Genomic DNA, 26,636 nt, shown 5'->3' with positions numbered 1-26,636 from the left:
GCCATGTCAACTCAAGGTCAAGGTCACAACTGAAGGTCAAAGGTTTCAGCTCTGTATCTCCTAAACCCCTTGAAGGATTTTCATGAAATTTTGGTCAAATGATCACCTCATCAAGACGTTGTGCAAAATTCATGAGTCAGCCGTGTCAGTTCAAGGTCAAGGTCACAGCTAAAATCAAAGGTTTTACCCTTTCACTATCCATAGCAGTGGCGGGGGATTTAGCTGTCTTTCAGACTGCCTTGTTGTATTATGGTATGAGCAGAATAAGCCGTTTAATGCACTATAGTGAATGAAATAATTCAATGTACATTTCAGCTTACCTTTATTTTCTGACGAGTGTTCTCAGGACATCCATGGTACTTTTTCTGTTCAACACGGAAACTTTTAACAATCGTCGCATTATTGAAAAGTAAAATGAACACATATTTTATACTAGAGTGTACAAAAAAGCTTATTGATTTGTTTTGGTAAATATGATTAGGGATGTGCTTGCCTATCATAATATAGTATATTAATTTAGTGAAGTTGTAATGCTGATTGATACGCCAGTAATTACTCACATTTTAAAGTAAGAGCATATCAACAATTACATACAACGGATGTGGCAATTATTTGTGTGACCTTTTAAACTGTGGCGAAGATCGGAATTTGAAATTCATTGGCATTATCTGTGATTCGACGCCGCCCTGAAGGCCTAAGACCACAGTTATTTTTACTATATGTTCTATATAGGCACTGGACACTATAGCAATTTTGCATGCATTCCAACCCCTATAAAAATACCTGAACTCAACAGAACTATCCAAGAGAAAAAATTCCAGCCACAGTAAACATTGGGTTGACCGGCTCTTTTTTCCACCATTTTGAACCAAATCACATGCGTATGAAGAATACTCTCTAGATGGCCGCAAACAGGCAAAACAGGCCCTATCAAAAAGTCATGTTATGCATATTCTGACATTTTCATTCTGTCAAATTGTACATGTACCTACTATTTCATATCTCCTCTATTAAATCATGCCATTTATTGCAGGTCTTTCAGTCAAAAATTCACCAATATTCACCATCAAACAGAGGAACTATTTTCCGCGTAACCACTTCCGTATTGTGGTCAACCAAGGGCAAATAACTGTGGTCTTGTGCCTATTTAGACCTATTTTTCTCTCCAAACTAAAAAATATTTTACCAGTATAATCTCAGATGTATAGCAAATTAAAACTGAAAGTTACACCTTTGTTGAACCATGCACTAAAATTTGACAGCTTCCAATGTTTACACATGTATCGGTCAAATCTGAGCAAAAAAAAGTTCGCGTACTTTTCAGATGAAAAAAAACGCAAAATTCTATAACTTTTTTGTTTGATGAGATTTTCACCCCAAATAAAAAACAGCATGTTTCCTTAATATACATCTATCCAAATTAAGAGCCACTTCAAGCCTGATTACAATATCACTGTTCCAATTTTAAGGAAAACTATTCATATTACAAAAAGCACGTCAAAACGCGGAGTCTACTCACACGAAAAAGTAAAATGTGAACTAAAAAAAATCCTGTAGCTGTCAAATTTGCCCTTTTTAAGCAGCCCAGTATGTGGCAAATATGAGAATGAATAGCTTTTGTACATATATGTGTCATATACTTTTCAGTGATCATTCATTTATGGCTACCCTAGGTAAAATGAGCCAAACAGCTCTGAAAAATCCAATATATGAGCTTACTAAAAAGCTTATGAGTCTTTCTGGAATGAATATTTCACTCAAATCTTACAGTTTACAGGCATTCAGTGCACTCTGTAAATGAAACATGCACACCATGACCATTTACACTGCACAAAATTTTACACTGTGTATCACAGCTGAGCATTCTGGCAAAACAGCCCCTATCTCTATAAAGAATGATTTTAATGTACATCACTGCCTGCTGAATGTTCCAAACTGGCTTAATTTCAGCAAAAACCTTAATAGATATCAACCTGAGAAACTACAACTGGTGCTCCTAATTTTTCCTGTGACTAATACCAATGGAAGTGACCCTTCGTGTGACCGAACCAGGATCTTCTGTGTGACTGGAAGGCCTTCGGCCGAACAACATCTAAAATATGAGTCGAGCTAGTCATAATTTCTTAGAATGAATACTTAATCAGTTTACATGATTGTATGTATGTGCAAACTGTATTTCAAAACAATCTGACTGCAAAGAAAGTGTGAAATGCTAAAAAATGCCCCTCAAAGCAAGTTTTCTATGAATATTTATATCACAGTCTCCTTTCCCCATACTGAAACTGTCATAATGTAATATAAAACCTCAAATTCAAGTCTTATGTAAGTAAAATGTGTCATAACAAACAGTCTGAATAACAAAACTATCAATCACAAAGCAGTCTGTCCAGTTTCCTTGCTTTACTGACTGCTAGATCTGAAGCAATGTTTACTATTTTCAGGTGAAATTAGCTACTATCTGAAATAAGTATTCACACTGGGAATACAGCTTACTGCATCAACTATTATGAACAAATTCCTGTCCAATTTCATGGTAACTGATTATAAATGTTATCTCACTACCACACAGGATTTAGAAAGTAGTCATTATGGCAAAACTGGCTGAAATAATGTTATTCCACTACAATTCTATTTTCTGTTTTTTTTTCGCTTGCCGATGCAATTTAACGAAGTCTATTAAATTTTACAAAATCACAGAAAGTACCTGATCTTGATTAAAAGCATCTAAAATGGAATTATTTACCCATTCACAACACCGAACAACTGTCTTCGGTCAAATCTGAGAAGCTGTAGACATATATGTACAAAGGCGGTCAATCCCCGTCTATGCGACAAACTTCACATTGTCCGAGCGCTCTCATTTCAGGTTTTTAGGTACTAAAAGTGTAAGAAATCCAACAGAATAAGTAAATATACAATTCAGGACCTCAGATATGATGATTTATGCTCAATTAATCATTAAGGAAACCAATATGCAAGTCTAGTGTGTGAAAATCTGGCTGTTTTCCTTCAAAATCAATTAAAGTATGCCAATTTCAGGCCTAATCTGTCCAATTTTCAAGCCCTTGAACTGATTTTTCTTGCACAGATTATGATTACACATATTTCACTATTCAGACTGTGTGTACTGTGTAAATTCAAGTAACCAAAAGAGCAATTTTATGTAAACAAGAATAGAAAAAAATACATATCTGACTTTAGGTCAGATTTCCTCAGTCGCAGCTCAAATTTCTAAAAAATAAAAAAATATCACATCGCGGCATTTGTTATACCCCATTTTGTTTTCCGCATACCGGTTTCAAACAAAGAACTTATAAAAATGCATTTCATGCATGAAAACCTGCAAAATTAGAAAAAATCCAGAAATATATAAACTGAAAGTAGGATTTTTCACAAGTTTCAAGTGCATGTATACTTTTTATCCAAACTGAAGCAATTTCAGCAAATGTAATGATTAATCTAAATATTTACCAGATTTCTATGCCTACCAGCCATTCACTGTCAAAATTTCAGCCATGTAGATTGAAAAATAACAAAAATATTGACAATTTACTTTCTGACATTTTCCACTATATCAGGCCTAAGACCACAGTTATTTTTACTATATGTTCTATATAGGCACTGGACACTATAGCAATTTTGCATGCATTCCAACCCCTATAAAAATACCTGAACTCAACAGAACTATCCAAGAGAAAAAATTCCAGCCACAGTAAACATTGGGTTGACCGGCTCTTTTTTCCACCATTTTGAACCAAATCACATGCGTATGAAGAATACTCTCTAGATGGCCGCAAACAGGCAAAACAGGCCCTATCAAAAAGTCATGTTATGCATATTCTGACATTTTCATTCTGTCAAATTGTACATGTACCTACTATTTCATATCTCCTCTATTAAATCATGCCATTTATTGCAGGTCTTTCACTCAAAAATTCACCAATATTCACCATCAAACAGAGGAACTATTTTCCGCGTAACCACTTCCGTATTGTGGTCAACCAAGGGCAAATAACTGTGGTCTTGTGCCTGAAGGCGGTGTCGAGTATATGGGATACACTTTTTTTCGGACCCTGTAAAGATGGTAATGAATAGTTTCGGTGTGATAAACTGAACACAGTGAATAGTTTGTAAAAGGATCAACGATATTGCACAATACATTTTAGTGAATAAACAAAAAAATGGCAGAAAGAAAACATAAAAATGTATGTAATGCAACTTATTATGTGATTTAAAACAGTGCTATCTGTCTTTCCTCTCCTTATTTGTAGAGCAGAACATATTTGTTTATTTACAATTTCGTTAAAAATGTTGATCCGATTTATTGATAAGGGAGGTTACTCTGTAAGTCAAGTTTTCATTTCTATTCTTAGCATGACCTACTTACCTATCTCATTTTCTATAAATAGAACACACCGCAGATCGCGTGAATCGCCTGGACAAGGGAGCGTTCGTGTAATTTACAATAATCTTGCAGTAAACTTCGAAGGAAGTTAATGGAAAATTACAATTTGCCTGCATAAAAATTCCTTGGAAAAAATACGTATTTACAAAATAAATACAGGAATCAATAAGCATAGATATGTTGAAATGAACGAAGGAAGTGCCGCTGTTAACTTATTTTTAACCTTTTGTCTTATTTTCTTTGTTGATAGATACAGTGATGTAATTTCAGAATACGCACACTTTTGCAAATTCCTATTTCTATTTGTTTTTTTGTTTGATTGATTTTTTTTTTGATTTTTTCTTTCTTGTTTTTTTTTTTTGCTTATGTGTCATATAGATCTACTCATTGTTTACAGATATACACTGTCAACTATAAGGTGTGCTATTGGCTAAAGAGCATTTGGCTGAATTTGTCAGTGACAAGTTAATACTTCTTTAAATGTGGTTAGATCGAAATATCAAAAGCCATGGGACCATAACTTATCAAAGCATCAGTGACTTTAAAATAGAATTCCTTGTTGAATTTATATGTTCATTGATCTTATATGACTAGTCAGTTGCTCTGGTTTTATTATATATTGTTACTTGCTTCTTTTTTTCTTTTTTCTTTTTAATTTGATAGATAGTTTTTGTATTTGTCCATTCCTGACAAAAAAAAAAAAAAAAACATTTTCATTTAGATATTTTCTACACTTTGGCAGTAGGTTATTATGCTTGCTAAATTTCTTGTAATATTAGATTTGAATCTAGAAACTGACATACTCCTAGTAACCTTACAGTTCAACGAGGACTTCAAGTTTATCGTTCGTCCGAAAAAAAAAGAATTCTATGATATTCAAAAGTATATAAGAAAGATTCATGCTTTGTGAACAGGGGCAATATAGAGATTATTTATGTTATATCATTCTTTTCTTGGAAAAAATTTTTGGTTGTTTTTGGCAACGGAAACAGTAAATTGCTGTGTATAATCTGCATTCTGAAATCTATAATGTAGGTGACTGAGGTCCATAAAACTTCATCAGTAAATAGAAAACACTCATTACATTACATGATAATAAAAATAATGGTTTCTGTGAACCACAACTTTGAAATAATTTCAACATTTCCTCATTTCCCAACAAACTGCATTTCTGTGAAACTTCATACACACGCTCCTGTATATAAGAACTTTTCACAGGAGCTAGGTGACCTTAGTTAGTGAAATAATTACTTTAATTTTGTATGTAAAGGGACCACCTATTCGCAATGTTAATGTCATTGCAGGTAGAGGATTTGTATTGCATGGTAAAACTTTTCTATCATGTTTATTCTTCATGTTTTAAACAGTTTATAACATATATTGTTTTATGTGCTAATGTTGATAACTTGTAGCCAGTCAGACTAATAGAGTAATGATTAGGTGATTTCTCATATTTCAGTATTAAAATGTACTTCAGACACAACACTTGGCGGCGTCTTTGATGCTTACATCAATGAATTTCCTTGTAACATTATGTTGTAAATACACTGTGTATCAGCTGGCTCTTAAATATGCTAAAAACGGTATCCCCCTTAGTTTATCCCTAATGAAGGCTATTTTCCACGATTTGATATATCTTTAAATATCATACTCGCGAGAAGTGACTACTCTATCAAAATTGATGAAATATTTCGTTAATTGGAATAACTGGCTAGCATGACCGGCTATGACCTTTCCAAGTGCTATAGAAATTAATTGCCTAAATGCTTGGGGTGTTTTAGCAAATGCTATTTGACATGATCATAGTACCATATGATAATATTGTAACAGCAGCTATATGCTTGTTCTTTTCAGCGATTTTTCCTGAATGACATTCAACAACAACTTCGCTTATTATTGAGTCTGCATGTTCAGATGGTAATTATCTGCTCAGCCAGTTACTTCTTAAATGAAGAGATAGGAAATAAAAACAAGTAAGTAGAAATATTTTAACATTTAATTACTATATATACAGTAACTATTATAACTATTTCATTAAACCTTTAAGCCCAGCAAGTTTATTTTATGTTACACCTTATTGTGCGATGTACCACTTTCAATATCGAGGGTAATAGGAAAATTATTTTTTAAGTGCTTTTATTTTGTATCGTTTGATGATGAACTGCGTGTATTTCCGAAATAACTGCACTTTACGTATTGCTCTAGAAGTTAGATGTTTTAGACACGTCTTGGATAAATATTTCCAAAACTCATTGTTACTGATCTATATTGCAAACCATGTTTGGTAACGTTTTGTCTGTTTATCTGTTTATACTATTGAAGTATTTTTAGTAACTGGATTTACTTCTTGTTGAAGGAAACCACTCGGTTCAAAATTGAATACACGCTTTAAGCTTTTTCTCTCTCCTCTTAGAATTGAAACTACAGATCATTTTGACATGGGCACAAAACAACTCACATGTATTAATAATTGATGAATGATACCGTACGTGTCTGTTTGGAAATAGTTCCTTTAACGTTATCAATACGCTGAAGTTTAACTATGACTGACAATTGCAAATGTAATACAAGCAAATTCGATGAATTGGTATCCCCCGCCGAAAGGGTCTGTGTTGAGGAACGGCAAAAAAATATAACTGGCAAAAAGTTAAGAATGTTACAAAGAAGCAAATAATTTCATGAGTCAAAATCAAATTAACAGAAAAATGAATGGGTTTTTTTGGTGGGGGGGGATACAAAACTTTACATGTTGATTATAAATAATGATGGAAAATTAAAAATGAAAAAAAAATTGGGGTGGGGGTGGGGAATGCATAATCGGGATGGTGAGCATGAGTGAGGTGAGAGAATGGTACAACTTTGCATGTTGATAAATATTCATGAAAGGTTTGAAAAAAGAAAAAAAAAAAAGGAATGAAAATAAATTGGGGGGTGGGGGAGGTGGTGGGGGTTGGGAGGGGGGGGGTGTGACCAAGGCAAGGTGGCGACCAGGTGTGGGTACACAACTTCACATGTTTATAATAAATGTTCATGGAAAAGAATGAAAGAAGTTTAATATAAAAAATTGACCAATAAAAAAAGAAAATGACGGGCATCATCAAAGTATGTTGGTTCATATTTATTTCAAGTTTCATGAAATTCTACAAACTTTTTACTGAGAAATGGCTGCAGATGTGTATTTTTCATTAAATCAAGGGCAATAACTCTAAGGGAAATTGACCAATCCGAGAAAACCTGACGGGCATCATTGCAGTATGTTGGCTCATGTTTATTTCAAGTTTGATGAAATTCTACATGCTAGTTACTGAGAAATGGTTGCGGACGGACATTTTTGTGCATTTTTCATTAAATCATTAGAAGGGCAATAACTGTAATGGAAATTGACCAATAAAAAAACAAATAGGTGGATTTTAAACAATTAAAGGGCAATAACACTATGGAAAATTGACCAAGAAAAAAAGAAAATGAAGGGCATCATCGCAGTATCTTGGTTCATGTCTATTTCAAGTTTGATGAAATTCTTCCTGCTAGTTACTGAGAAATGGCTGCGGGCGAACATTTTTCATTAAATCAAGGGCAATTACTCTAAGGGAAATTGACCAATCAAAAAAAAACTTGACGGGCATCATCGCAGTATGTTGGTTCATGTTTATGTCAAGTTTCATGAAATTCTACCAGGTAGTTACTGAGAAATGGCTGCGGACGGACGGACTGACGGAATGACGGACGGACAATGCCATTTCAATATCCCCTCCCGATTTCATCGGCGGGGGATAATAAAGTCAGCCATTCAATTTTAAAGTTCGTACAATTTATATGCAAGCATTTGTAATGTATACAAAAAGAACCTGTAAGCTAAATCAAAGAGAAGGAAACAAAGAACGTTGATGTGAAGATAAATATTTCGGACTGTATCCTGTATTGATTATAGAGAGTAAGGAAAAAGATATGAAAAGGTTTGGCAAAAAAAAATTTCCGAGTTTCCTTAAATAAGCCTTTTTAAAAAAATGTTGGTTTTTTTCTTCAGATTTTTACCTTTTATGCAGTTAACGACTCACATGTCTTTAATAAAATTTTGAGCCGTGCCATGGGAAAACCAACATAGTGGCTTTGTTACCAGCGTGAATCCAGACCAGCCTGCACATCCGCGCAGTCTGGTCAGGATCCATGCTGTTCACTGACGGTTTGCAATAGACTTTGAAAGCTAACAGCATGGATCCTGACCAGACTGCGCGGATGCGCATGCTGGTCTGGATCCATGCTGGTCGCAAACCCACTCTGTTGGTTTTCTCATGGCGCGGCTCAAATGTTGCCTACTTGAACTTGTATATACAACATGTTATGAATCGAAAAATACAAGGATCAAGTTCGATAGACTGTTTATGAAATTAATTGGTTTTATGCTTCAGTTTTTAAAATAGGTATTTTGTATTGTTTTATCAAAGTTATAATTATTTATGAAACAAATCGAAAATTACAAAAATGATTTACGTCATAGAAAACATCCGTTACTCAGGATTCGAGAAAAATATTACACTCGAATCCTTGTGGTATCGTGCGTAATTACTTTTCTGGAATCCAATAACTAATAATGAAAATGCTGCAATTTTTGCCATTGAGTTGCCAAACTTTCGAAACGTGTAATATCATATAGAAATACATGTGCACTAAAACTCTTATGTTATATCTGTATACTAAAAATAAGATGTATACCTCGTTTTATATAGCATATACCACTAAACTTATAGGTGATTTATGAATGTGTCTTTCAATTACATTGCAGTGTTCTGCATCTTGACACGTATTGAAATATGCCATAAAATCTTATCCGTGCACATACTTATCCGTGCACATACCCATGAAACTTTAAATCTCGGTGACAAGAACTGAAACGACACTGACATGATGATTTCATCTTCGTGATAGAAGGATACCATTTATGTCGTATCTGTCTATTTGAAGTACTGGTATAAGGCTTAGGGCAAGACCAATCCATTAATAAATCTTTCAGCTATTGATGAAACATTCTACTGCAATATTATATGTTTTTTTTCTGTCTAGAAATACTGTTATCAAAGCAGATTATATGCCAGCAGACATATTTATTTATTAAGAACGTTGTGATCTAAGGAGGAACATTGATGTCTTTAAGATATGGGTAACTATTTCATAATTATGAAGAGACAAGTGCCCTAAATTGTTAACGCATCATTTGTATTTTATATTACTTTTTCTGTCCGATATTAATTTTGCACTGATGAACCACATCTATGTATATTACAAATCTTCTTGAGATACAAGCCGTTCTGCATGGTTTGCTCTTAACTTGTGTACGTTTAACTGGTTTTATGATCACTTAAAACTCAGCAGCACAATGTTTAAAGTACATACACTGTCTCGTAAGACATGATCCTAATTTGTCAATTACCTTATGCCATAAAAGCTGTATGATAACTTTTTTGGTCTTTTGGAATATCCAGTCAATTTAAGTGGTAAAAAATGATCGAGTATCTTGCTTAATTACATTAACCATCTAAAACCATGGTTAATAGACTAAAAAATAAGACATTGTCATTTGAAGAGCATCGTAAAACATTAGACATACGACAATAATATTTTCTATTTATCTCGGTGTTGTTCTTGAAAAATAGATAATACAGCTTCCAGATGAATTCCAAATACAAAGAGAACAAAGGGAGCGTAAACTTTATGTAATGATGGAAGTAATGATGACTTAAATGTGTGTGTGTATATTTAAAGCTGATAGTCTATGGCTGCCATAACAACCTGTGTTTAACCTTAAGAGAATTGAGATGATGAGCAAGTCCGATCGAAGTTCGTTATGTAAACCAAATGTCCTTAAGTGCTTTCAGATGATTTTGTAAAGTTGATTCGTGATTACTCCTGTGTATTTAGTCTTTATTTGGTAGCTTTAGGATCTTGTCTATAGTGGAATATTCCCTAAACAAAAAAGGAAGATGCAAAACTTTGAAGGAAAACAATTTACAAAATCATATCTCGAAGTATAATTATTTTCATCTCAACTGATTTTTATGTGAAATGTATGTAAAGTAAACTCGATGGTTATGAACAGTAAAATAAAATGCTTTAACTAGGGGACAAGTATTGAAATATTCCAGAGAATTAGAGTAAAAGGTTCATGTCAATCTAGTTTTCTTCATAATTGGACCAAACAGATAATTTTGATATAATACGCTCATAAAAATTATTCTAGGGTATGTTGCTTGATTTGTGCGGCTTCTTAAAACAGTTTGAAAAAGAAAAAACACTTTTCTCCTGATTTCATAAAACTTGCATGATACTAATTAAATATCTTCCTTATTTCATATAAACTCTTACAGCTACAGATATTATTTTTAGTACTTAAGAGCACTTAACCTTTACCCTGATAAATTTCTGAAATTGACTGTTCGATCATTCAATTTTGAAAGTTCACTTATTATCAAAAGGGGTGTTTACTGGAAATTTTCTGACTGAATAGCGAACAGTGCAGACCATGATCAGCCTGCACGGATGTTGGTCTGCACTGGTCGCAAAGGCAGAATCACTTGCCACCAGCAAGCTAAAGGTTAAATGACAGGAAAACAATATATAGTTAGTTAGTATAGAATATCCTCTTAGCAAATATATCAAAAGAGTTTTCAAACAGCTGAATAGGATTTAGATTCTATTTAATTTCTTTTGAATACAATGTTGATTTTGTTCTACAAGGCATGTCCGAAAGTTGAATTTGATGTGCTCATAGTACATACTGCAACGCTCATAATGCCCATCATCAAGATGATCCATTTCGTAGATATAAAGATCAGCTTGCCCGTATTTTTGTTTAAAGCCAGAAAACTAGCGTTTTTGCATTTTGAAATAATTTTAGTAGATTTGAAAAAGGGAAATTCTCTATGAAAATTAATTCTTATTCGACCTATTTACAGAGATTTAGATGAATCAACATTCTACTTGCTAATGATATATAATGATGTCAGTCAAAAATATGTGACGACTTAGGACTCTTTAGCAAAACTACCGAGGGATTCTGAAGATGTTATAGTACGAAATGAACATGCGCTAACGCTATTCTAGCATAAAACGCGTAAAAACTAATAAATGAATGTTATATTCTTCAACGTCATTAAATTTACATGAAATGCGCGTGAATATTAGCGTTGTATTTTCACGTTGACGTCATTTCCTTTTAAATTATCCGTTTTCGGGCCGTAACACGTTTGCGTTTTACCATGGAACGCATATATATAAAACGGTGTTTTAACAGCACGGGGGCGCGAGAATCTCTCTGTTAATACACGTTTTCCCTCCTGTTGAAACACACCCGAAAAGTGACAAGACCAGCAGTTTTATGCTAAAATTGTCTGTAACGCGTTTTACTTTTGCAAATTCAATTATATTACGTTTAAGTTAGTGTTTATGCTTTTACAGATTTTTTGTCGATTAATTATTCAAGGGTAGACTTTTGAAAAGAATATTTGTTTCAGTTTTATGACCTTCTGAGTATGGTTAAGGAATATAACCTACTATCACTATACATATAAAATGAATTAGAAGACGGTTCCCTCAATCTGGATTTTTTTATTTATTTTTTGCTAGGTTTAACGTCGCATCGACACAATTATAGGTCATATGGCGACTTTCCAGCTTTGATGATGGGGGAAGCCTTTAGGTGGCCCTCTGTGCATTATTTCAAACGAGCGGGCGCCTGGGTAGAACCATTGACCATCCGTAGTCAATCTGGAAATACTGTATAAAATGCAGTTAAGTCTTCTGTGTGCAGGTGATCAGATCTAGCTGTAATTCGTGTTCATACATTGATGATCAGCTAGAACTGTTATTCTCTTTATCTTTTTTTATCGGCAGAGGGACTACATTTTTGTTTAGAGATCTAAAAGTTCTTTCCGGAATGAAGTTATACACTTTCTAAATAAAACAAAAGTATAAACTTTTGGAGATTTTAGCCGAAACAAACATTCAGTAAAGCGTCTTAGGCCACCATAATGTTTCATGAAAAGTATAAAATAAACGGTTTAGTTTGATTGCGGTGTAAAGAGAAGTTAATTGTAGTAATTACCGACATATTAAATATGAATCATCTACAAACATAATATATTTAGCCAATTTATGAATACTATTTGTTTTATGCCCGAGATACAGAACGATTTTCCTTCCTAAAACACTAAACAAACAAATGTAACGCCAGTACTATCCAAAACTACATAAATATCAATATCTACAGAGGAGCACGGTATGGAGCATGTTTCACATATCAGCTTATTAACTGTAGTGTATTGTTCCGTAAATATTGACACTTAACACTATTGAAAAAAAATCTTGCATATTTTGCCGCTTTGTTTTTCCAATAATTATTATTCTAATCGGAAGGCAGTAAATATCACTGGTGCCGCGACAAGACATTTATTGAAATAATTGTATTGAAGATCGTGCAAATTGTCTGAGGTGTTTCCTAATCCCTCATGGTACTAAAACATATTTGTCCCAATGTAATAGTTTGTTGTAAATTTTTGACTTACTATTCGAGGGTTTTCGGTATTGTCTGTAAACTGATCGGCAATAATTTTTCAGTTAAGACCCAGTATCCTAAATTATATACGTTGAGTATTGTATTAATTGTATATTATATTTCAAACTGTTTCATGAAAACATAATGTCAATGCAGTACGGGCTGTTTTTACATTCGACTGTAGTGTGCAATACTGCATAATACCGGTATATTGGTCCACTATAGTATGCAACAGAGTAGGGTTATTTAAGAAATGAACGACAGAATTAATGCTGACATAAAAGCTCAGGTCGCATGGTTAAACTATTGATTAAAAACAAACGTATTAGACAGATAAATCCATGGCAAAGTGAAAAGATAGAGGAATTGTAATTAATTCTATATTTTATGATCAAAGATCTGTCTCGAAATGGTGGAGTGTAATCTTTATGTAGCATCTGTCTATGTGTGTTACCGATAAGACCTACGGCAAGAGCAATTCACTAATAAATCTATCACCGGTCGACGCTTCTGTGTCGGAGACAAATTATACGTTATATCGTAGTGTTTTCTGCTGTATCCACAGTGTCTCTAACGCAGACTATACATGTATCCTAGTTACACAATACAATTAATATAAATATTTAGATTTCAATGAGAGGCATTGTTTCTTTGAAGTGGATTTAATATGAAAAATAGCAACCAGAGGAAGTGTCAGTCCCTCAAACCATAACTGTCCGTAATAAATTTACATTTATCTCCTTTGTACATTATTTTTTCGACTTTATAACTCTTCTGTTATTGGATGCAATTCTAGATAGCAATTATATCAACAGTACTGCACAAGAAACATAAGTCCTAACAATTTAAGACTAATCTTCCTTTTTGTATTGTACCCCTATCAGCCGTTTTACATGTTCATTAGTCGATCGTATAATCGATTTTATTTAGTACATAAAAAAAGAGGTACAAAGTTCTTTAAATATGATTTATTCATTCCAAATCCCGAAATTATCCTGAATTAATTAATACATAAAATCTCTCTCTCTAGATGCACATTTAAAATAAATAATTCTATCTTTCTTAAATTAATGTATCCATAGTTCCAAAATAGTCCTTTAAAATAAAATAAGTTTAATAATAATAATTATAATTTAGAATCTTAAATACCAAAACTGAGAGACACCCATCATCTTACAGCTCTGCTCGAAAGCTAAGGCGCTCTGCAGCAAAAGCGCTGCCTAGCTAAGGTGCTCTCGACATCCTACCTCCTAAGCCCTTCACAAAGACCAATGTTATATAGCAAAACCTTAAAGGATGATGTGTCAACTGCTGACCATTTCTCATGCCACCTTAGTGGAAATAGTATATAATATATTCTAACAAGGTATATTTAAGGAAAACTATCCAGTAACATCTTATAATAAGGATAGATATCTGCACGCCGAATAGATACCACGGTGGCACTTGTCATGCTTTATCTAAACTTGCTGACCTTTAAATTAGTCTCGCCTTTACTATAGTCTGGCTACTTTAAAGAAAATGAATATGATTTCAAGTTTAGAAAATAGTTAAAATCAAAAGCTTATTAATTACAATAACGATACAGTCATAGTATTATAGTATTTAATTTTACTTGTATGTGCAAAAATAAATGTTCAAGTAGGACAAGTGATACTGTGTAACACTTCAAATAAGAATGTGTAATTCTAAATTAAAGTCAGGTCAGAATAATTTATTTTTATTTATCCCCCCGCCAAAGGTGAAGGGGATATTAGAAATGCTCTCCGTCCGTGCGTTCGTCCGTCCGTCCGCAACGATCTTTGTCCGGAGCATAACTCCAAAAGTACTGGAGGAATTTTCTTCAAACTTCATACACTGATAGAACACATTGGAAGGAAGTGCAGTGTGCAAGAACAATAACTCTACCTTGCCTATTTTTGAGTTATCCCCTTTATACTGATATTTTTAATTTTAAAATTATTTCCGAGTCATGAACACAAAGTAATGGAGGGTGTTTCTTCACACTATTCATACACTAATAGAATCACATGTGATGAATGAGTGGTATTAAGAACACAATTAATCTACATAACTCAGTCGCATTTAATTTGATTAAACTATTCCCCATGTCAATGAAAAATATAATGTAATTAATTCTTTATACAAAATTGTCCGAAGGTGATTATCTTCTTCATGTCTATGGGTTTCGATATACTAGGCAGACAATTATTAATCACCACGGCTGAGTTCGATGCGAAAGATACCGATTCTAGGTTCTGGTACCCACAGGTTCACACTTAAGCAGTCAAAATACAAGAATAAAAACTTGTTCATGGAGCATTGTTTCTTTGAAGGGATTTGATATAATGCAAAATAGCAACCACGAGAGAGTGTCCAAGTCCGTCACAAGCCTAAGTCAGGGTCCCTAAAAATGATACATTATCGCTTTTGACATTTTTTTATCGCTGAAAAATTTTGATTATTGGCACAATTTAATACACATTATGAATCAAGTATGCACAGAATTCCTACATTTAAGACTACTTCCCTTTTGTTGTACCTAATAGCCTTTTATGTAACTATTTATCATTATTAGTCGTAGAAAAATCGAGACCATCTTTATCTGTTAGTCATCAAATCCGTAAATCCATTGAGTTATTTACATCTACTATAAAGATTTTGTTGACTTCAATGTTTTTTTTTCTTTCTTAAATTAATTATCCCATAGTTTGTTCTTTAAATAAAATATATTTAAAATTATTATAATTTAAATTATGCCTAAACTGAGAGACACATATCTTTTCTGTGAGCTGAGGACTCCAAAAGCTCCTACAATGCCGAATCTACCTCCTAAGCCCTACAAAAATTAAACAAACCTAAGTATTGCAATGTGACCATCCTGCATTAGTGAAAGAAATATTGCTTTAACGGTATATTATATCAGTAACATTTATGGAACCACGCGTATGTGCACTTTAGCTTATCCATTCCTGACCTTTACAGTAGTCATTATAGAAAAAAAATGAATATGATTCAAGTTATGAAAATTAATAAAAGTTTAAGTAAACCGACCTCATATGATTATGTATTTATTCACTTTAAAAATACCTGCAGTGGACACAGTCTTTCAGTGTAACACCCGGCGGGATTATTAGCAGTCAGAATAATTTATTTTTATTTATTTTATTTGGGTTTTACGGCGCACCAACACAGTATAGGTTACAGGTCAGAATAATGAGTCGGCCTCTGTAAATATAGAATTTACCTACCTATACCTACCTATCTACATATTCAAATGATCACGATACACTTCAATAAAACAATCAAGCCATTTGTCTAAATGTACACAGGATTCCGATTCGCAAAATCAATATGCGAGACAATCTGTATTGATAAATATTTAATCTTTATAATTTCAGATAAAAGCAGATAAACGAACTCAATTTCATCTAGAATTATTTTAGAATTATCACCCATTCTGTACTAATACTTTCACATATTATACAGTTAAGACAAGGTATCTGGCCTCACTGAAGGAAGTTTTATGTATTGCATTTAAAGCAATTCTTTTGCTCTTTCCTTATATTTTATCAATATAGAACTCGAGAAAATATTATGAATTAATATTCACTTTTTGGATGGCTTGACTGTAGAGAGCAAATAGTTTTGACTATTGACAGGCAAGTCATGCAATAAGTGTTTTATCACCCGACATTAGAGGTTTAACTTTTGTCCAGTAAATTGTGTTGAACTATAGCCCGATCAAAAGCACAAACTATGGACCATCGATCCATATAAGGAGCATACCTACAGCAATTATGAGAACAAAATGTAGGCGAAGTCATGTTCCCATCTGCCTGGATCCAGCACTTCTTGAGAAATACTTGTATTGCCCTATGTTGAGGTCGGCGTTGACTGAAATACTGTTGAAAAACGGCGTTAAACCCAAAAACAAAACAAACAAACCTTTGTTTCCACGATAGCGACTATGGATAAATATATACATCCATAAACATTCAATTTTACCGCTTTTCTAGTTTATGAATTAATTTCTGCTCAAAAAAAGAGGAGCATATACCATTTCCAATGCCTTTTTCGTTTCAAAACTGCTAAATGCCTGTTCACTTTCGGTTTCTTAGCTGGTACATCACATGATATCTATTCCAATAATGTTTTCTGTTATCATTTGGCGTCGATGTACGTGCAACAAGGTCGTCGACACTTGTCATATAAATTTCACGTTGACATACCATTAAGGAAATCTAAGTCAGAATATCGATCGGCAAAACGAATATCACCGGCTCAGCATAATACATAATGCCAGCAATCGCAAGATGGCGATATTAAACTGAAATATTTTTGTACGATTTCCACGATACTGCCGTTATATTAGCAACGTTATTTTGGAGTTAAGTATTCACATTTCGGAACTCAAATCCTAAAACATGAAGAGAAAAGAGAATAATAAAATATTTTCGTAATAATTATATCCAGTTTTTTTTATCAGTATCAGTATGACAAATAGCATGTACACTACACCTTATTTTCGGTAACCGCCTCAGCGATTTACCTTTAAACTAGAATGATAGTGTTGTCTGGTCAGAAGAAAAAATACAGCCTCAGAGCAATACAGCAAACCTTGGATTTTTACCAAGATCAATATGAAAACCAAGGATAGATATTCAACAGAGAAAGCCACGTTCCAAACCGCAGCCTCCCCAAACGCCAATCTAGTACGCGGACGCGCAAACGACCAAACACACACTCACACAAAGTGGGGGCACCGCCTTGGAACGGTCGGTGGCAAAAGCCCCCGCCTTGGAACGGTCAGTGACAAAACCACCGGTTTATGGTGCACCTGACCTTACTATTACCCCTTACCCCCCCCCCCCCCCCCCCCACCACCACCATGTTCGAAAGCCACAGGACATTGTAGCTGTGGATTAACATGAAAACTCATTTTTATTTTACATTAAAATATTTTCCTTGTTCGGTCATCTCTCACTTTGATGCATTCATGATCATAATCGGCATGTAGATGAAGTGGTGTAACAGAGGGTTCAACGTGTTATGGTAATTAATATATAGGTAAACATAATCTCAGCATGAATTACAAGATTATGAATCAACTGTCTGACTGGACATTATCAAAACTATTTCAGAACGAACTGGCAAATAAATTGAAGGAACAACTGTCAAAGGTGAAAAATACGATAGGCCCCTTTTCCAAAACCTGACCGGGCAGGCAATATTGAATTCACACTTCAAATATTAATTCATATGCCATACCGAGATTCTGCCAAACAGATGCCATCCATTTCATTGGAAGAAATCATAGAAGCGTAATTGGAAAGTAATAGTTCACATTTGAGATGAAAAAACCTGAATACCTTCGTCTTAGAACGAGATGTCACAAAACCAGCATCAAATATTTATAACAACGTTTGTAATTGTTTGTTATTCATGCGTCTCAGATGCTTAACTTAAATTGAAACACTTTGCTATAACTCGACAGGATCGCTTCAAACACTTATAGTTAGTTAGTTAGTTAGTTAGTTAGTCATGTAGGTAGGTAGGTAGGTAGGTTGGTAGGTAGTCTGTCTCAAGTGTGTTCTGTCAACAAGGCTATTTCAACTGAATCTTTGTCTTTAAATTATTTATTGTTACGTTCAGTGTACCGCAATCACTATTACTTGGTCTTTTATCAAATTTAGATATTATGCTATTGCACTTGTTAGACATGATAAAACATGCTTAAATGTAAATAAATTATCTATACAAAAGTTCACCAATACTTCATTCTTCATGGTAGCAATTTGTATAAATATATCAGGCTAAATGCAAACTTATTTCCTCCCAACTTTCGTCTCTAAGAATTGTGCACTTAACGAAGGTATTTCTAGGATGTCTAAACGGATTATTCCGCATTAAATCCAAATTAGCAGAGAATTTCGAGTATAATCAATGAAATAGAAGAAGCATAGGCCCGGGAGAAAATCTATAATGTCGTAATTATGTAACTCGAAAAGATCAAGTCACACATTTATGGCTTTAATCATTAATGCTCCGATGAAGTGGTGCTAAATTTGAGTATCTGTATCCAGTAGTGCCGTGCCTAGAATGTAGGTACCAACAATAACACTTTTTAAAGGTACCTTTCAATAATATAACTATTCTGTTCTGTCAAAATATAACGCGAAATAATAATTCCGACGGTTTAGAGCCGTCCTTCACCTACCGACTAGATAATCGTTTAAAAAAATATTTTGTTTTGTTATATTGTTACTAAGTCAACAAAATTCAGTCAGGCTCCATATGTTGTGAGAAGGAAAAGGGCATCATTAAATGTTTTGCTTCATTATAATTGACGAATGAACTTAAAATATTGAAATCTGATAGGTATAAAATAGGTACTAGTACTTTGTCTGTTACTGAAACGATACCCCGTGACATGGAACTAGCCATTCGCAACGCTTCATTTAGTTAAACATTTCAGACAAAGATTAAAGCTACTGCATTGTTGTTCCGGAAATAGCTTGCACAGAGATCGGCTGATGGCGATAAAGTGACAGACATATAAATTGTATTTGTTTCCCAAGAAACGTATCTTTAATGAAAATCAGAAATAGGCAACGTTGAATTAACAGATCGTTCCGTATCGCTTAGACAGTCACACACTATTACCTTCAGTTTTAATTTATTGTATCGGCCATTCCTATCTTATAACATATGATAAATTAGGAGGTGATCGGCACGGCAATAAATGATCAACTATCAATATTTGAGTATTGCTATTTTAGTAGAACATAGTATATATAGTATGTGGACTGGTACCTTGTACTGGTCATATTTTAAAGTAGGTTTTTGAATCAGTACTTGTTTAATATAATAAATTATTTTTATTATCAATGCAGATTTTAATTTACATTCGACATAATGTATGACATTAATACTAATGGATTGTAAGTAGTAACTAATACAATGCAGTAGCAATACTTACATGTTATCACACAGGCAAACAGACATTATTCATATGGCATCATTATGCTAACAGAATGCTTTGAACATAAAATACACCAACAACCCATAGTAGTTACAGTATAGAAAATAATACTTTCCGAAGAATAAATTGTAATCTCGCCAAAAAAATATTATTTCATTTACAGTTGTCACTTCTTTCCAGTTTCAAAAGCTTGTGATTCAATTTTAGTTTCAAAGCGGGTCTTGCATTTCTTTTCACCTGGACTATGACCTTTACATGTACATTCCGTAATTTATATACTTATACCTTACCCTGTCTCCATCTAAACTAAATTTGTGAAACTTACGCCCTCTCGCTATTCTATATCAGAAGACCTTTAAGCGATATAAGACACTTGTTATAAAGGCATCAATTTTAGTGTAAACAACTCCTGAAATCATAAATCATACTAAATTTTATGAATGACTCCTTTCCAATCGAAGCGCCATGTTACTTGCAAGCTACCGCAGATACTTTAGGTTCGTGTCAAATAAGGGACAAGTCAAATATATCTTATGCCAATATCTGCTAAGTATGATGCTATATAACCAGATTTCTCATGGCTAGTTTTATTTATATCGTCTTGTTTTCCATTTTGTACAAATACAATAGAGGTGAGTTTGACAAGCTTAGTTTAATCATATTTTATTGTGTGTTATACACACTACCGCTTATTTTCTAAACGAGAATCTTGGTTTGTAAATAGAACAGAAGTAAAAAGCATGGCAAAGTTTGTATCAAACAGCGTTCATTAACGATAAAATATTCTATTTATTTTCTTCCAACACGTCAGATTGCGTTAATAGTTCTTCGCAATATTGAAAACAATGCTAGTGCTGTATGAATTAATTGTCTCCCCGTGTTCATAAAGGCGACGACAGCAGGAATAAAATTACCAAGTTTTATATCATCTGATTATCAAAACGTTATAAATTTCCCACCTATACACTTAAGCTCTCATATAATCTCGTGATGGCATCTCGTAAATCGGGAATCCTCGATAATTGATACTTCAACTTTAAAAACTTGACTTAATGCTCACATATATCATTTTATTCCTTGATCTGCATTTGTCTTGGTAATTGAAACATGATACATTGGTGAGTGATTTATACAACCACATGTAGAGTGGTAATACATTGAAATATATATCACACTTCCTAAATATAGTTCTGTGCGAGTACTTCATTAAAGATAATGTACATCTTTCAACAGAATCGTTTATTTCTATTAACCATTGTCAATTCTGTGGATAATTGGAGAAACAATACCTTTTATACATCTGCCAAATGAGTTTTGGAGCGAATGGTATGTTAGAATAACTTAATATCTTTTTCTGTCCAACCCAAAAAAATTAACCCCACTGACGAGAATGGGAATTTGATACAACTTATTACAATATTTACAATATACCAGATTTGTATAGCGCCCTTTTTATGACAAACACGTTCAAAGGCGCTTTTAATACATACAAAGGCAGCCACCCGAGCGCCAAATCCGTTCTCTACTAATTCGGACACTAAGCATCTGAGTAAGGACAGAGCGACAGAAAGCGACTGAAAAGAGAGACAGAGAGACGTCCATTTGATACAGATACGTCCGGCTAGCTTATACTAGCTCTGCGCATACAGTCTGGTTCTTTAACGTGACCATTGTGTAGCAACGACACACGCGAAGCCGTCTTTCCTTGGAAGAACCAGTTCTGGCCTCTGGTTAGGTGGTAGAGACTCGAGTATCTCAGAAATTTCCTTTGTTTGGGCCGGGACTCGAACCCAGGACCTGTGGGTTGACAGTCAAGTTTGTAACCACTAGTTCACCAGGCCATGTTACATTGTGTGGATCAAAAGAATAATAACTATCTTCGTAAGCCTTAGTTAAGTTACACTTAATTTTTCACCTTTTTAGGAAAACTATAACTTCTAAAGAGCCATTTCAATCACAACTTTAAAACACAGTTAACCTATTTAAGCTCCCCAATTGTGTTTTTGTTACTGATCGTTCAGAGGCGGTGCCAACTGATGTTCCTTTTCGCGAGTGTTGTCTTGACGTCTATCTGTTCAACTTGAATGTATTTTTGTGTAAATATCCATCGTCTACAATATACATAAAATGATGACCGACACATGTGGAACCACTGTCAGATTTTCGTATCTGCAATGATATTTTCATTTGAAACGCTTTGGAATAAATGCTCTGCGTAACAAGGATTGTGCAAAACCGCTTAAGTCAATATAATACTTGTTAACGATCATGTTTACAAGAATTACCAAAGATACATGTATAATTATTTCAAAGCTTTGATATTGTCATTAATGTTTTTCTGTTTTGCTTGACTACTATATAGTTTGCAGATCAATGTTGACACGTAAAATAACACATTTTAATCTGAAACGCCTTCAAAGCGAAGTATCTAAAGACCGCTTCTATTTTGCTTTCTTCAACTAGTCTCCAAATTTTCATGTCATGGTTTTCATATATATATATCGGTTTCCTAATTAAAAAAAACTTTGCAACATTGTGATCTATTGCTAAAACTCAATTACAGTATGATGTATTAACTATCATAGTTGCCTACGTCTTTCCTTGTGAACCGATCCATGTTGCAGATTCTTTGACCGCATCCTATCTTAATTTATACTGTCCTACATAAGTCTCAATCACTTGTTCTGGCAAAGCTAATAAAAGAACGACTAAAACTCTAAAACTGGATATCAGAGGGTTTGATTATTGCCGTTTTATCTTTGTTCCGGAAAAGATAAAATGTCTATTTCAATGGAATAGGAAAAATACATTTAAAGTAATTGTCTTATTTTGTTTTTACGATATATCCTAACATTGACACGATCGCCAGAAGTTGTTCCAATCACCATCGGAATAAAACGGTTAATAGCGCATCTATTAAAGGATCCTAAATCCAAGTAACCTAATATTGTAGACTTTAAAACAAAATGCGATGCTGATGATGGAAATACCTAATTTAGAATTATATAACAATCTGAAGGAAAGTGTCACTTGTTTGGCTGCATTTCAACAGACTTAACCGAAGAAGTTTAAATTTGAAAGTATGAGTATATTGTCAAACTGAAACGGATAAGCTGCTTAAAGAATAACACTTGTAATATAAACGTATTTTAGCTTCATGATTTTTTTCTTAGTCCAAATACTAAAACAAAGGCATATAAAACTAATTGGCTGTAAAATATGACCCTCTCAAGCTTCCATTTTCTTAAAAGGCATTTAATATGTATATTAGTTGCATTACTATAAAGCAAATTTACATTCATCAGGGTTAATTTCCGTCTTATTATCATTTAAGTAAACCTGTCACGATAAATAGAGATCAGCCTCCCACTAGCATTATAGAGATTCAGATTGAGCAATGTAAACAATGAAATAAATCTGTAAGATAATAGCAGGCTCGCTTCATCAGAGATAATCAAAAGAACTCCGTGATCCCATAGGAACAGGACCCGTATTCATCCCGGTTTCAAGGTTTAAAGTTTTAAAAAAATGCTAAAATTTCTTTTGGTTCTGTCATTAATAAATTAGGACAGGTATTAATGAAACTGTGCGTAAGTGTTCATTCTATAGCTACAGACGGCTAAAAATGTCTAAAGTATAGATAGGCTTTAAACAAATCTGTAATATCTCGACTATTTTTCATCCTTAAGTCTAATTTTCAGACTTTAAAAAAGCCGCACCATGAGAAAACCAACATAGTGCATTTGCGACCAGCATGGATCCAGACCAGCGTGCGCATCCGCGCAGTCTGGTCAGGATCCATGCTGTTCGCTAACGGTTTCTCTAATTGCAATAGGCTTTGAAAGCTAACAGCATGGATCCTGACCAGACTGCGCGGATGCGCACGCTGGTCTGAATCCGTGCTGGTCGCAAATGCACTATGTTGGTTTTCTCATTGTTTTCTCATGGTGCGGCTCAATTTTAAAGTTGATGAGCCTTCATAATTATGACAACACGGAGTTCATAAACGAACGATATAATGTGCAATCACCTATTGTATAAAAACTAACGTTAACAATTTTAAGATTAATAAATATCAATTAAATGAGACTTTGGTGACGCCTACTTAACGACAAATTATTTTCTGAACACACGATATATGTTAGATATTCTCTGGAAACATTTTCAAAAGTTGTTGTGAAAAAGTTGCCATAATAAGATAAAGCTTAAGCAAATGAATATATGATTAAACCTATACTGCATAACGATCGACAGAGATATAAGTACTACTTTATTATTTTCCCAGTACAATTTCTTTTGGGAAGAGTTAAGGTGCAAATGGTGCCACCTTGTGCTTCCGTCCATCTGTTCTTCCCGAAATTTTTATCAGGATAGATCTTCCTACAATTTTAAGGAATTTTGGTTCAAACATGTCTTACGGCTGTTAAAAGTCTTCCCCGCCTTAGACTCAGTTTTGTGATATTTTCAGGTCATTGAGTCGAGGCAGTATGTGGCGATAATAAGAGTTCCAAGGGGGTGCTTGGGGTATAAAGGGTGTTGCACATTCCATAACCTTTCTTGAACAGATTCTGTCAAACCGAGTCTACTGTTAATTTTGCTTTGTTGTGTCCTATGCTTCCAAATGACCTTAACTTTTCCGTTACAGCGTTTTTTTTTTATTTGTTTTATTTATAGAATGCAGTTTTTCAAGTACAACAACATAGTGTTATTCTGAGGAAGAAAACGTTATGCTTTATAGAGAAAGCGTTATCAAGTAGTAATAATGAAGATATTTCTGTCACACTTTCCAAATTATGGTTCTTGCCAGGATTGTTCTGTAGCCGTGCTCTCCAATCGTTTCGCCGGATGGAGTTTCTGGCGATTTGTCGTAATGCGTATACGATTCACCTCAGTAGATTGGTGATTTATAATACGAAAATATAACTTACATCTGATGTGAGGAAACAAAATATCATTTAAAAATTTTATATGCATTTATGCTAACAGAACCGTTACGATATGCATTGGCAAGTTGAGGTACGCACACAATCCCGCATGGACCCTTTGCATGCTTACAAAGCCGACAATTTTTACACTTTGCTGGAAGCAAAGACTTATCTTAAATCTTCTGTTAAAAGAATAAAATATTTTTATACTCAATTTTCAATTTTTACTATACTGGCATTCTTTTTTTCCCTTATACAGTACTGTTCGCTTCTTACCGGTCCCACTTACCCGAATTTTCACAATAATATTATTTTAAACCGTCGAGGTGTTCTTTGTAAACTTTGTAAACTTTTAGATTTTGATAGCTTTCAAAAGCTAGAGATCTTATAATGCAATTAGTAATGACATGCCTACGCGCTATTTCAATATTTTTGTTGCCAGTTGATAGATTTGATACAAAAACGAACAAGCATGCTATGTCGTTATTTATTTTCGTGATAAGATCATAACTGTCGTTTGGATATAAATATCTTCACATTATTACTTGTGTAAAGTGCCAAGAACAAAAAATATTAATTTGCTAAACAGTTTTGTCAAACACAAAGCTTTCAATATGAATAAGTTGTCCAAACTATATTAAGTTAAATATAAAACACATCGAAAGTTTTAGCATGACTGAATGCTAACCTTTTTCTTCAGAACTTCCAGTTCCTGGGAATTAATGTATTGCTAAGAAGCTTAAACACATTATTCTACATTAAATGCAAAATTAGCAGACAAATCAACGTAAAATCAATACATTAGAGATGCCTTGACAGGGGAGAAAATCAATAAATCCCAATTATGCAATGTGAAAAGATGTAATCGGTCTGCTACAGTTTTATATGGTGGCTGATTTCTGCCATTTAGCGTTTTCGCCTCGCGACCCCGCCGAGCGAAAAACGTAATTTTCAACTTCGATTACAAAAGAGTTAAAATGGGGGCGAAAACGCGGGGTCGCGGGGTGACAAGTCGACATTAATTTACACTAATGGCGGGGGCGCGGTGCGAAAACGCGACGTTTGAAGAGCGCTAATTATCTTGTTTTCGTCTCGCGCCCTCGCCATTTTAGTTACTAAATCTTGACTTTTCGCCCCGCGACCAAGACAATTAGCGGGTTTTCGCCCGCGCCTCTCCATTGTAATACTTAGTTTTCGCACCGCGACCTCTTCTCTTTAATTAGCGGGTTGTCGCCCTGCGACCCCGCTGTTTTATTTCTCTCTATTCGATTTTTCGCAGCGCGACTTTTTGCGTTTTCGTTTTTGTAAGTGTTACGTGTTGCAATTATCTATGTGGCTGATTTGTGCCATCTCGACTTTTCACTCCGCGACCTTGCTAAGCGAAAACACGATAATTAGATAAAACTCCGCGTCCCCGCCATTTTAACCATCTTAATCCTCATGGTTTCACTTGGCGAGGTCGCGGGTGAAAAGTCGAAATTCCACAAATCAGCAACATGTATAATTGCAAAACGTAACACTTACAAAACGAAAATGCAAAATGTCGCACTGCGAGAAGTCGAAATTATAGAAATAAAACGGCGGGGTTGCGTGGCGACAATCCGCTAATAAGCGAGGTCCCGGTGAGAAAAGCCGAAATTTACGCGTTACAATGTCGGGGGCGCGGGGAGAAAACTCGCATTATGTCGGGGGCGCGGGGCGAAAAGTCGATATTTAACAACTAAAATGGGGATGGCACGGGACGAAAACAAGATAATTAGCGCACTTCAAACG

The 26,636-nt window shown here is 34.3% G+C and overlaps 1 protein-coding gene and 1 long non-coding RNA gene across 4 annotated transcripts in view; one reads left to right on the top strand and one right to left on the bottom strand.

The window, feature by feature from the left end:
• LOC123529789 (metabotropic glutamate receptor 3-like) overlaps positions 1–26,636 on the top strand; it is a 115,681-nt gene that overhangs the window by 22,120 nt on the left and 66,925 nt on the right. For all 3 annotated transcript variants that reach the window (XM_053521217.1, XM_053521216.1, XM_053521213.1), the window contains exon 2: positions 6,260–6,378. The gene's annotated coding sequence lies outside the window, so the exon portion shown is untranslated. The remainder of the gene's footprint in view (positions 1–6,259; positions 6,379–26,636) is intronic.
• On the bottom strand, positions 691–4,028 carry LOC128547827 (uncharacterized). The gene is made up of 4 exons (XR_008366675.1): positions 3,472–4,028; positions 2,744–2,877; positions 1,974–2,092; positions 691–927 (listed from the first exon to the last, which is right to left on the bottom strand). It is a non-coding gene; the product is annotated as an uncharacterized LOC128547827 (long non-coding RNA).

Source organism: Mercenaria mercenaria, chromosome 13 (assembly GCF_021730395.1).
Source record: "Mercenaria mercenaria strain notata chromosome 13, MADL_Memer_1, whole genome shotgun sequence".
Classification (NCBI taxonomy): domain Eukaryota; kingdom Metazoa; phylum Mollusca; class Bivalvia; order Venerida; family Veneridae; genus Mercenaria; species Mercenaria mercenaria.
The sequence above is the reverse complement of the archived record's forward strand: the minus strand, read 5'-3'. Positions and strand labels throughout refer to the sequence as shown.